Source organism: Anarhichas minor, unplaced genomic scaffold, assembly GCF_050575085.1.
Source record: "Anarhichas minor isolate MPS153535 unplaced genomic scaffold, ASM5057508v1 ptg000079l, whole genome shotgun sequence".
Lineage (NCBI taxonomy): Eukaryota > Metazoa > Chordata > Actinopteri > Perciformes > Anarhichadidae > Anarhichas > Anarhichas minor.
In genome coordinates this window covers 3,619,497-3,631,872 of record NW_027466525.1, presented here as the reverse complement: position 1 = coordinate 3,631,872, position 12,376 = coordinate 3,619,497, and positions in this window count along the sequence as shown.

Here is a 12,376-nt window from a genome sequence, read left to right as displayed (position 1 = left end):
ATGCTGGAAAAAAAACGAGGGGATAAACACGCTGCCGAGTTGATGCTGGACAAACATGTCGCGTTCCCTCCAATTCACAAATGGCCCCAGTTGCGTTCGGCGCTCACAGGTGTGGAAATTCAAGGACAAACTTGATTGTGCCCGTGGCCGCTGTTGTTGTTCCCGGGTTTGTTTGCTCGTCGTGCTCGTCTCACTATTATTTGACGGATACGCTCCTTGAGAGACGCGCTCCTTTAAAATGACAGGAGAAGGATGGGTGCTCTTAAAAGACGAGAACATGGGAATTAGTCTTCATCAAACTTTGAGATTAGTGGAGAGACTCGGCGTTGAATCAGGTCCACAGGCCGAGTTGTTGAAGCAGCAGCTCGGGGGAATCGAGCGTTACGTTAATGCGCTTAGGCCAGAGAGGGCTACAAGGAATGGCAAAAACCTAATTTGTTTAGTTTTATTGACAGCGATTGGAAGTTTGAGGAGCTAACCGCTACTCGATACTTGTTGGTAAAGTCTTCGCCCTGATAAACCTTCCAGGTGCACAGCAAAGAGACAAATAAAAGCCTTTTCACAGATCTGCAAAGAGAGAAGGAAAACAAACCGGCACGGCTCTCGGTCAGTCTCTGAGGGGAGAGTCGTTCCTTACAATATGGACATTGTCAGTGGCTCATAAAAGACAAATAAGTAGGTGTCAGTGCAGAAATTACTTTCCATGATGAACTACGCAGCCATCATCAGCAATGACACGGCGTCATTCACATCAACAACACACAGGTGCATGAAAAATGGAATGGGCTGGCAGGAAAATGAATTATTAATGACACATTTAAGTATTATAACAGAAAATCAATGAGCATACCTGGTGTAATTAACATGCACAATGTTTTCCATAATCCAGCACAGTATAATTATGCCTCTCTATTCCAGAACACGTTAGCATTAGCTTTTTCTAAAGCACACAACACCTGTTTATTTGGTTTGCTTGTTCTCTGCCTTCCCTTTTTTTTCCCTCTCCCCTGTAATGATAAAGAGGCTGCAAAATGTTATTTAGCTACGCTCGGGTGTTGGATGTGGACCTGCAGTCATTTGAAGCTGGCCGCAGACCTTAAGCTCAAAACCTAAAGGGATCAAAACTGTGCTGTTAAATTGCCCGTTTTTTTACAAAATGGGATTTGTGTTTCTTCAGCAGTCCGTGTTCTGACCAGAAAAAAACAAACAAACAATTTATTTATTTGTATTCCTTTTGAAGTTTACAGTTTAAGTTACATAAATAGATTTCTACAAACCCTTCGTGCTTATTTTGCTGGTTAATCACAGAACATCTAGCACCAAGCATGTACATTTTTATGTATTTCATGTGCTGCTATTGATTCAGATTGAAGGGTTGGGGGTGTGGGCTTATCGCTGTATACTGTAACATGTCCACTAATCACTGATTACCACCGTCTGTTTGTGCTGTGACCAGTGGCAGCGTACAAGATTTCCCATCGTTCCTGAAGGATGCTGGGGAACAGCTTGAGCGGAATCCAGCGCGGGACTGGGATTTTTTGGCAAGTCAAACTTTATCAGCACAAACATGCGCAAAATGAAAACAAACACAACCCAGACTGCTAATTACCATCCGCTTGGACCTCTGTCCCCTGTTTTTCTCGGAGAGACACAAAATGGCCGACTGCACCGCACGCTCCCCTATAAACGGCCGGGAGGAAGCTGCTGCTGTTTCCCTCCGTCCAACAGACAACCCTTGTCGCCTGGATAATACAGGTTGACACGCTGGGAGCCCCCAGTGATTTTTCAAACCTATTATTTCATGTGCAAAGTTATAAATTACACGACTGACACCAGTCTGGTATCTTCTGGGCCATGTGGCCTGAATCAACGCCAAATCCTGTGCCACTAATTTTACTAATTGCCTGAGCCCGGCCAACACTTTTCATTGGTGTGGAGCCTACAGTGTCACAGGAAGCTAATGAGCGCTAAATAATGTATGTGAACCTCTCTAATTGCTTCATTTCTCATTTTGCTTACAAATTCTCATATCATGCTTAGGGATGCCAATTTTTCTTTTCCTTTTTTTCCGTTTTGTTGTGCTGATGATTCTAACAGTGGTTAATACTAATAACTGCACCAGTCTGTCAGAGGGCAGATCCCGGGGAAATGAAGCTCGTCACAGCACTGTATTATATTGTATGATAGAGAAACACACCGTGGTTGGGAATGTATTTATTATTTATCGAATAATCCTCTCTTTCTATGTGGAATATTCAGACAAGGAGTCTGAACTCCAACCATCCCTCTTCGGGTAAACATTGCATTATTTTGGATGCGCTCGTTGATGCATACAGCATCATCAGGTAAGGCGTTGTATGCCAGCATGTGCCACCTGGGGCTGTGTGTGTTTATGTGCTTTTGTGTGCCTCTGCTTGTGTGCATATGTACGCGCGTGTGTGTGTGTCATTCTAGCTCACACAGGCATGCATATGTGCGTCTGATAGTGTGTGTGTGTGTGTGTGCGTGTGAGTGTGTTGTTCCCCTCTCTGGCTGGGTTCCCACCGCAGCACCCGTTGGCCACCTCTCCTCCCAGTCCTATCAACGGGGAAGCTGTAATTTAGCAGCAAATTTGATCATCCAAATAGCTGAATATTTAATGGTATTAAATCGCAGCGTAAAAAAAAAAAAGCTGTATTATTTATTTACTCCCTATAGTGTAACCTCTATTAAAGCAACGCCAGGTGGTCCTGTAAATATACTCTATCTGACACACAATGTTGAATTATTGACCGATAATTTATCATAATTCATGTCACTGAAAACTCAATAATGCTCTCCAGGACCTCACCGCCTCCTCCTGCCTGTGACCCAGGCAGAAAGGGGGGCCCGTCAAGGTGGTGACAAGGTTGATGCTCCCTTAAAAACTACATCATATTTACTGTTTATCAAGGCTGCAGTCAAGACCAAAACCAGGGCTGATCAAGTCTGATTTGACAAAGAAAGATAAAAAGGAGCAAAGCGTATAATTCTAAAGCACTAGTGGTAATTGGTTTTGAATGCATTGAAATATATTTGGTGTTATACAGAAGGGTTGCCTTAAAATGTGTGTATTACAAAGACAGAAACCAGACGTAATTAAAACTATACCATATTTTATACACTTTGGAAAAGCCATTATCCAGACAGGTCCGAGTCAAAACAGGCACGAGACACCGAGTTCAAAACGTCGTGAAGTGTTCTTGTAGACCAGATTCGCCATAACAAAGACAACGAGGGTAGTTTTTAAGCTGTCAAGATGTTTATTTCTACCCGCAACAGCTTCAAAACCCACCTGCAGCTGCATCCTTCCACTTTCTGTGACGGATATAATGCGAGGTAGAGAGTTTGAAGTGAGATGCAGGTGGCACACTGGTCGGATGTGGCTTTTAGAGTTTGTAATGCGCTGCCCCCCCCCCCCCTCACTTCTATTTCACACACCTCTGGGTCATGTCAGTAGGAAACAGTGTCAATAATTCAATGTAAAATTCAGGAAATGTGCAGTCTGAAACCCAGATGACTTGTTGGTGACACAAATATCTTGGTTACAGTCATACAGCATAAGGGACGAATAGACACACGTTTATGTTATGCCATGTTAATGGAAATTAAGTTAAGTTACTCTTGAGTTTAGGTTTAACTTTAGCATTTAAACACTCGGTGCTTGGTTTACCTTGTATAAAAATATCACTTTTATTCTTGGATAAATGTATTTCGTTTACATTTGACATGATTTGGTTGATTCCATGATGATTTATGACAATTACAGGCCACTTTGAGTGTAAGAAATGACCTTCCATTCTTTATATATGAAGACTTTGTGACATTAACAGAATAGTTTGAGGATAAGTCACATCACGCAGTGTTTTTAAAGTGCATTTAGCGTCACACTTAAACACCATTTGCATAATATTAATTTCATTACAGCCTGTAAAGTAGCACAGACTGATATTTTTTCACAGAACAGGTATTTTGATCATTTGAAACTGTTAAAAATCGTATCCTGACCGGTAAAATCATCCTTACGGTACCTGACCATTAATTCAGTCCAGCTGTCTCTCTGATACACTGTCTTCCTTTAGTCAGCCGTATGGTTTCCACTGCTCGTTTGTCTCTTCTAAACAACTTTGCCTCGTCTTAGACGCCTTGTTTCAGTGAAGTGCTGGATGAATTAAGATGAATTAATTGATTGATCGGTGAAAGGGATCTTGTGGCACATTAGAACAACAAAAGTCTGCAGCGGGGATTGTTCAGGGATAATGAAAAATAGTGGTACGCTAAAAGAAATGTCTAAAAATACAAAATGCTCTTATTATCCAGTACAGTAGTCATAGTGTCTAATGCAACACCCAAACAGAATGTCACTGGCATGCAACACAACACCGCATCCCTTAATAGGATTGTGCCTGTATAGCAATTTGTCAAGCCAAAATATCCAGTATTTATGAGACAAATATAGCACAGTGGAACAAGTAAGAGAGAGAGAAATGACTAAATAGTCAATAGGATTAACCGAAGCATAAACTAAATGCTCCTTGATGTGTCATCGATAAAAGGATTTTTGATTATTCGTCACCATAAAATGCGTGGCAAGATTGTCATGCCGTCATTGTATTACTGTATCCCTTTTATCTGTCTGTCAATCTAGCTGCATTAGAATCTGGGCGCTGTTTTCTCCCCCGCCTTGTTTTTATTTTAAAATGGATTTAACACACAGTCTGCATTTAGAGTGCAGGAAAAAAAAAAAAAAACGGCAGATTATCTCATCGCCTCGGGTCGCTCACGTTGTGTTAATAAATGGTGAACTTCCATAAACGTGCCCCTCGCCAAATTCACAATGCCATGTTCAATTAATCCGTCTGCAATCAATACGTTGGATTTGACACTTGAGCACATTAGTCACCGTGAATCATTTTATTCACAAACAACGACAACATAACCCCGCAGCCAACCGCAACTATTCCAATGGAGAATAAGTAATGTTCGCGTGTGAGTTGTCTGAATGTGGTATTTTGGCACAACACAGCGGCCTTACAGTTATACACAGTGCATTGTGTTGGATCAAAGTTTGAATCTCATTACAGACGGTGTGTGATGACACCACACTTACTTATTGCACCTCGCTTTGGTTCGGAGGCCCATTTTAATCAGTAGATGACATCTGAGGTGAGCATGTTTTACTTTTTCCTCCCTCAACTGGAGGTGAAGCACATTGCTTACGTTGAGTCGGCCGCCCCAGGACGAGAGAGAGGAGAGCCGAGATGGAAGGTTAGCTACCCCAGCTAGGAACTAAGACTATTCCACTAGCAGGTATGCTTCTGGCTGTCTAATGTCAGGTCACAGGGAAACAAGATGGATGAAATATAACTTACAGCCTGACCCAGCACCAGGAGGTCGGTCACTGTGGTGCCCACATCTTTAGAGACCAAGCTCACATCGTGGTATCCCGGATCAAGCAGGACAGAGCGCAGGACTCTGGTAGGACAAAAGAAGATGGACTCTGTGTTTCCCTGATGCTGAAGTTTTTTATGTAAAGGTGCCGGTCGTACTATCTGGCCAGAGAATTGTTTTGTTGTTGATGTTTGCATTCCTTCTGATTGAAAAAAAGAAGAAGAAATATAGGAATGCACTACTGTTTTGTCATATTTTTCTAGTGTAGCAAAAGGGCTATAACTGTGTTGTATGATGACAATAAATTATCCTTGGATCCTCGAACCCTTAAATCGACGTCAGACGATAACCGGTGGGTTCTGGGATTTTATTTCGGTCAATGCTTTTCGCCTTTTTTTGCTCCCCACACGGACTGTTTACCTGCATTCAACCAAAGCCTCATATAATACAATACTCGGACTACAAATGGAAACCAGAACTCTTCCGATCTCAAAATCTAGTCACACTGCCTACAGATTTAGAGATCACTCCTCACCAGCGCTTCTTCTAATAAAAGAGAAGATATGTTGCTGAACAAACAGAGCTTGTTTCTTTGTTTAATGAAATACAAAAGAAACAAAGGTGCATTATAAATGAAGGTGTGTTTATTAAGACATCGTCTCTCTGTAACAAGACAGGCAGTCAACAATAAGAGAAACAGAGAGACAAAAGTTGACATAAAATAATTTTAAAAGTCCATTTCCAACAACAATTAGATCTAAACCTTCAGGAGTGAGATACATGTTTTGAATAATTTAACTAAAGCAAACATTTCTTGTTAATTTCTTTGCTAATTATAGCGGTGCTAGCAGAGAGAGTTGGTAATTTAAGCTCTTGGGCGCCGCTTGTCACAACGACTCCTTGAAGCTTCAGTGACTGCCACAAATAATAATGTGTGCACTTACTTAATAAAAATTAGCCTCGCAGTCGGGCGAGTTCAAAGGGAATTCTGTGTGGCGCCGGATTAGGCGGTCGACATTACACTATAATGGCTGCGGATTGTTGTTGCAAAGGCGCACCGGCCCAAATCACACTGGTCAAATTACAGCCAGTTTTATGTTGTTCAGATGACAGCAATGGAGACATAAGGGGATCATCAACAAATCTACGCTGCTTCGGCTCCGTGGGTGAGACCCATGCAGTATTCATGGCTCCAAACTGTGAGCTAAAGGAGCCTAAATAACTGGCAGAAAAGCGTATTTAATGAGCCAACATCAAGGCCCTCATAGGCAGTGAAAGGCAACATTATCAAGAGGATGCAGGTGAGTACAAGTGGATACAAGCATGGGATGTTTGGATAGAAGACACCGTGTTCCGCATTTATCTCTCTATTTGATGGGAAATGACTCAGACCGAGCATGACGCTGCTGATCATTGAGGATGCTGTGTGTCTTGTGTCGGGCTCATAAGCAGCACATTTATGCACGGAGCAAATTCACCCTCCAGCAGAACAGGCACAACCTGGACTGGTGAAATCACAATGTGTCGTTTCAAAGAGAAAACTAACTCCTCTGCAAACAGCGACACATTTCAAAAGACCCGGGCTGCACAGTTCTGCAAGACGTCGAACCTAAAGAGCCTCATGATCCTAGTGTAAAGTACATGGCATTATTGTTTTGACTGTATTTTTAGTATTTGTATTTCTAGATACTGGACAAAACTGATATATGCTATACAATCTATTGCAATTAAAGCATCTGTAATAAATATTTTTGGAATAATTATACATCAAATGACTGCCTGTTCTCAAACACTGTTTGTACTTATGAAAAGTAACACACTGCAATTCCGATATTACCATAAACTATATAAAAGATATGGATGTAGTCACCGTGACGTCAACAACTGACCGTCGACAGGTTGTTTTTTTGCAACCAGAAGTGAAAAAAGATGGTGAAGCCAAGTACAGTCGAACGCTGATTAAGTCCTTTAGGCGATCAAAATTGTTAAAATTTATTTCATGAACTAAAAACACACTGTGAAAGGGTTAAAGGTTTAAGATGAAAACATGGACAACTCCCAGACCAGACAACACCGTGGTAGCGGCCTGTCGATCACTGTGTAGCCCCGCCCTAAATCATCCCCTGCTTTATGGTCTGTTTGACTCTAAATGGACCACCATTTACTAAATGAACAGGTTGCCGCCCGCATATAACCCTCGTAACTGTGAGCCGGGATGTGCAGGGCTGCCGATAAGGAAGTCCAGTCTAGGTCCAATATGATCATAATTAGTACGGATGCTGAGATTTTCTGTTACGCTAATTAATTATTGTGAACAACTCGTGCAAATTGCAATCTTGAACTACAGTAAGCAAAGCTAGCTAGGCTAATGTGTGTGATTTTCAGCTCTGACCACTTCAACAAAAAAAGTAATAAATGAACAAACCGCCAGCACAAAAAACATCACTGAATTTTTGCCACATGCTGAGTAGATTTACCTGTATGAAGACTGTGAATGCGTAAAAGTTAATACAAACCATCCAACCCTGTGAAAAGATACGACCCAACCTTCTACTAAACAACCAAATATGCATCGAAGCTACAGACACACCAGACAACAACAAGCTAATGAAAATCCTACAGTAACAAAGATGATATCCCTCCTGGCAAAGCCTCAGGGTGCTGATAAACTAAAACAGTGTAGATGGGCAATACTCCCAGCAGTTTCCGACAAAATTGAAAAATCTTTTCAAATGTTTCCTGGCAACAAAAAGTCCCTCAGTGTTCGAAGCAACGGTCTTGAGGCAACTCCAAGGACGCTGCTGCTCATCATATCAACCAAAATATAGTGCTTCTGTTTATCACTGCTGCTTGACTTTTCTTTCAAGTGGTTGAGGAATAACTCAACTTATAGCTACGTTTTGTTTTTGACAGGTCCAGTCTTTTGTCTTTGAGCATCTGCACTGCGAGAGAGTGTGTGACAGCTGTTTGTCTGATTGGACATTCCAAGTGTTTCATTTACAGTTCGCACGCCATGTTGCGAAACTGATTTTGACACGTTTCCATGTTGATGCATTTCTACTTAACTGCACATATTGTTTATTTGCCTTTCAATTTGAGAGAGATGTTGAGAGAGAAAGAGACAGTAAATGAGCGACATGAATATTCAGGCAGGTACATTGTTGCGTAGATGCTAACGCTAAAAAACCCCACTGCTCATTTAAAGGTCGACTCAGTCGACTATTTTTTTCCCAAATGGGTTTTTCCTGTGTTTTTCCAAATGGAAACGTGCCTCAGCTGTTAGCAAACAGCGCTGACGTAGGTTACCACAGTAAACGAATCAATAAGGTTATAAATAATTTGAAAGCTAGCACTAGTTGAGTCAACGTAGATGTGCTAAGTATGAGAACAACTGAAAGGGTTAGTGTGGATTTTTCAAAGTGGGGTTGTACGAGGTACTTTCACCCAGTTCAGAGAAGCAGACAAGTACCGGTGTGAACGTGATGTCCAGACACATTATACCACAAACAAACCAATCGAGGCAGCGGTAGACCAGCAGCTTCCGTGTTCGGTTAGCTTGTTTGTGTTATTGTGTGACTTTCATAATCAAACCTTCCTGACCATTTCCACATCATATTCACATCGTATTATGTTAAGAAGGTCAATCAGCCATTTTGAAAAGATATGTTTGATAAATGACAACTTTGTTTCATGGATGTGTTATTGAAAACATATACACATGGTTAATATTTTAAAAAATTAGACCAAATAAATGCATTTAGGCGGCGTTAACAGGCTCTTGATCTTTACTGCTCATCTTTAAAACAGAATGTAAGCTAACGAAAAAACTGAATAATACGAACAGTCATTTGGCTCAAAGGTGTACTGCAGATATAAATGTTTAAGACTGTGGAAGAAATTCTGCAAATTTATTTGGGGACCCGAATGAAATCTCCAACAAACCACTCTGTGGTTCCCGACCCATGTCTTTGGGAATGACTGCTCTAAAGGAGTTAAAACACATTATATACCAACAATTCTTTGTGTCAGATAGATAGATAGATAGATATAGATGGATAGATGGGAAACTATAGCAGCTCCACACACTTGAACCTTAAGTGCAGGAGGAGACGATGCACAATCTATCTTCAGCTATGACACATTTACTGCAAATGGTGATGCAATCAGCTCTTGTGGTTTTAAGCTAAAGATAAACCAGGTCAACTGAATATTCCCTGTGGCTTGCGGTAAGGCTTTGACTTATACATTATATAGTCACAGTGTGGCCTGCCTGCATGCACTGCAGTCTGCTGCATTTCTTTGTCCCCCCCCCCCAGAGTTGCTCCCAACTCGCCCTTTTTACCCCGTGCCACGTTCGCAGCTGCAGGTGGCGTTTGCGTACAATATTTAACAGATTCACACATGCCTTCGCCTCCCCCTTGCACCCTCCGCCCCGCTCTCCCAGCGGGTCCCTGCATGGCGTTTGAGCTCTGAACAGCATTACCATCAGTCCAGTGTAAATAACATGAAGTGGCAACTCATAAATAGTTAATGATGCAAAAAATCCATGAAGTCACTCCCCCGGCTCTCTGAACACTGTGCTGCTGCCGGTTGCTACGTTTCCTGGAGGGTCTTGTGGGGCGCCCAGTGTTGGTTTGAATCATTGCCGGTGCCGTGACGAATTCACAGAGCGATTAGTAACAGGTGGTAAAACGCCACAGCAGGTTATTCAAGGCAGACTGATATCACAGAGCTAAAGGTAATTAGAAATGTTTGCACTGCATGTCAATAGAAGTAGACATGAACATAAGACCTCAGCAGCAAAATAGCGACGAGCACTTTGTTGTTATGCTCAAAGGAGCTCACTGCGCTGGACAAACTACAGGCCTGCATGTCTAGAAATGGAGCACAGTGGGGGATTTTGAATGGGATCCACGGCTGCTACTTTTTTGAATAATGCAAGTAGTCAAATCATTCTCAGTCCTCAGTTCCACTTTGTTTTTAAATGACCTCTCCAGCTCCTCCAACAGTACGGAGGGCTTTAAGGGCCAAAGCTAAATATATAAATACATAACGGATTATATACATAAATATGAATAAATAATACTTGAATAATAATGCAATTTAAGCTCAGTTGTCACCATAAATAAATAAAAAATTGATTAAGACATTTACTATATAGATGTTGAATTTATTTTTATTTATTTATTCATTTATATATATATTCATACATTTACTTATTCATATATTTATTTATCTATTTATTTATCCATTTATTCACACTTTCTTTTCTCTATTCATGATTTTATTTAAATATATACTTTTATTTATTCATCGTGTAACTTGCTGCAACGAAATGAATAAATAATAAATAAACTACATCCATCAACAGTCAGAATGAACAGTTTTACCGGGAAGTCCAGCCACTACTTTGTCTCCGATTGGCTTCACCTTTCCAGACATTCCAGGTGTCTGATAAACGCTAACGTTGGCCTAGCCATGATGCCAACCGCCGATAGGAACTTAGGTTCGTGTGTCGAGTGACTTGGCAGCTGACTTTTTTGTTCCTGTAGTCCAAAGATACCCGAGAGCTGAGCACCAAGGCAGCGGAGAAACAGACCAACACCTGTAAGTTCTTTATCATTTTCGTATCATGAAATTCACTAATACGAATTTTGTGGGGCGAGAAATCAACTGTGTCGGTTACAAATATTGGCAGTTTTACAAGATTTGATGACAAAATGAAAGTTTGTCTTTAGGAGTTGAGAAGCTCCATAAGCTAGCTAGCTAGCGCCTGCAGGAGTTGCATGGAGCAAACATACAGCGTAGATAATCATGTTTCACAGCTGAGGTGTCTCGACACCCCAAACAGAACTAATGTGTCATTTTCTGTAGCCGATTTAAAACTGTTGTAACAAGTTATGTTTATAAGCAATTGTCATAAAACTAGGAACAACCGTGAAGTATAAAGGTGATCAAACAAACTGATTTTCCACAAACTGTATCAGGATTATCATGGTCCATAAATAACTACCATTATTTAGTATATATTCAAATCTCTCCCAGTCTTTGTGTTTTGCAATTTCACATATGAATAAAGCAAATGAGACGTTTGCGTAATATTTAGAATTTAGTTTTAATTTGGTTGTATTTTTTCCTTATACAAGCTTACTAACTTTAGCCGAATAAAAATCTACCAGTATGCTTCACGCACTGATATTAAAAACTGATATACAGCAGGAACACCTGTCATATGTAATACAATCCAAGACAAAAGCCCTGTCATAAAACCAACCAAAACATATATACTACCTTGGTCAAGATGGCAGCATCAGAGAGACATTTATTTAATTATAGGGGATTATTGTTTTTGATTGTATCTGTGGTTTTGGTGTTTGTTTTGGTTTCGGCCCATCGTATTATAATATTTAGATGTTTCTATTATTGTGTCCATCCCCCAGTACTTTCCTTCAAACATCAGAAATGTGTATGTGGGCTTGTTGTTGTTTTTTTTGGGGAGGGGGGTTGTTTGTTAGGGAGTGGAAAGCTGCCAGTTTGGAATCTGCAGCCAAGGCAGTGTCTCGGGAACAGAATAAATAAATGAATAAATAAGTGAATAAATAAATGAATAAGTAAATACAGGAAGGATCTGACACGACGGAACCACATCCAGGCTCGTCCAGATCCAGTCCAAACTGGTCCCAGACTGGACCTCCTCCCCTTCCTCCTGGGCCGCCACATCCCCCCCCCCCCCCCCCCCCCCTTGATGCAGCACATTAGTTTCATTGCTGAATTGGATCTCCTCATGCACGCAGCGAGTTTCCCCATCAGCTGCCTGTCTGTCAGTGTGAGGATGGTAATTCGGTAGGAGGCTGGGGAACAGCTGCTCTCGCAACAGCCAATAATAATGCAAAAAAAAAAATGACTAACCTTAAAAACCGCAGAGATGGGAGTAAATTGGGAATGTATACAGCTTTCGCGGGCCCTC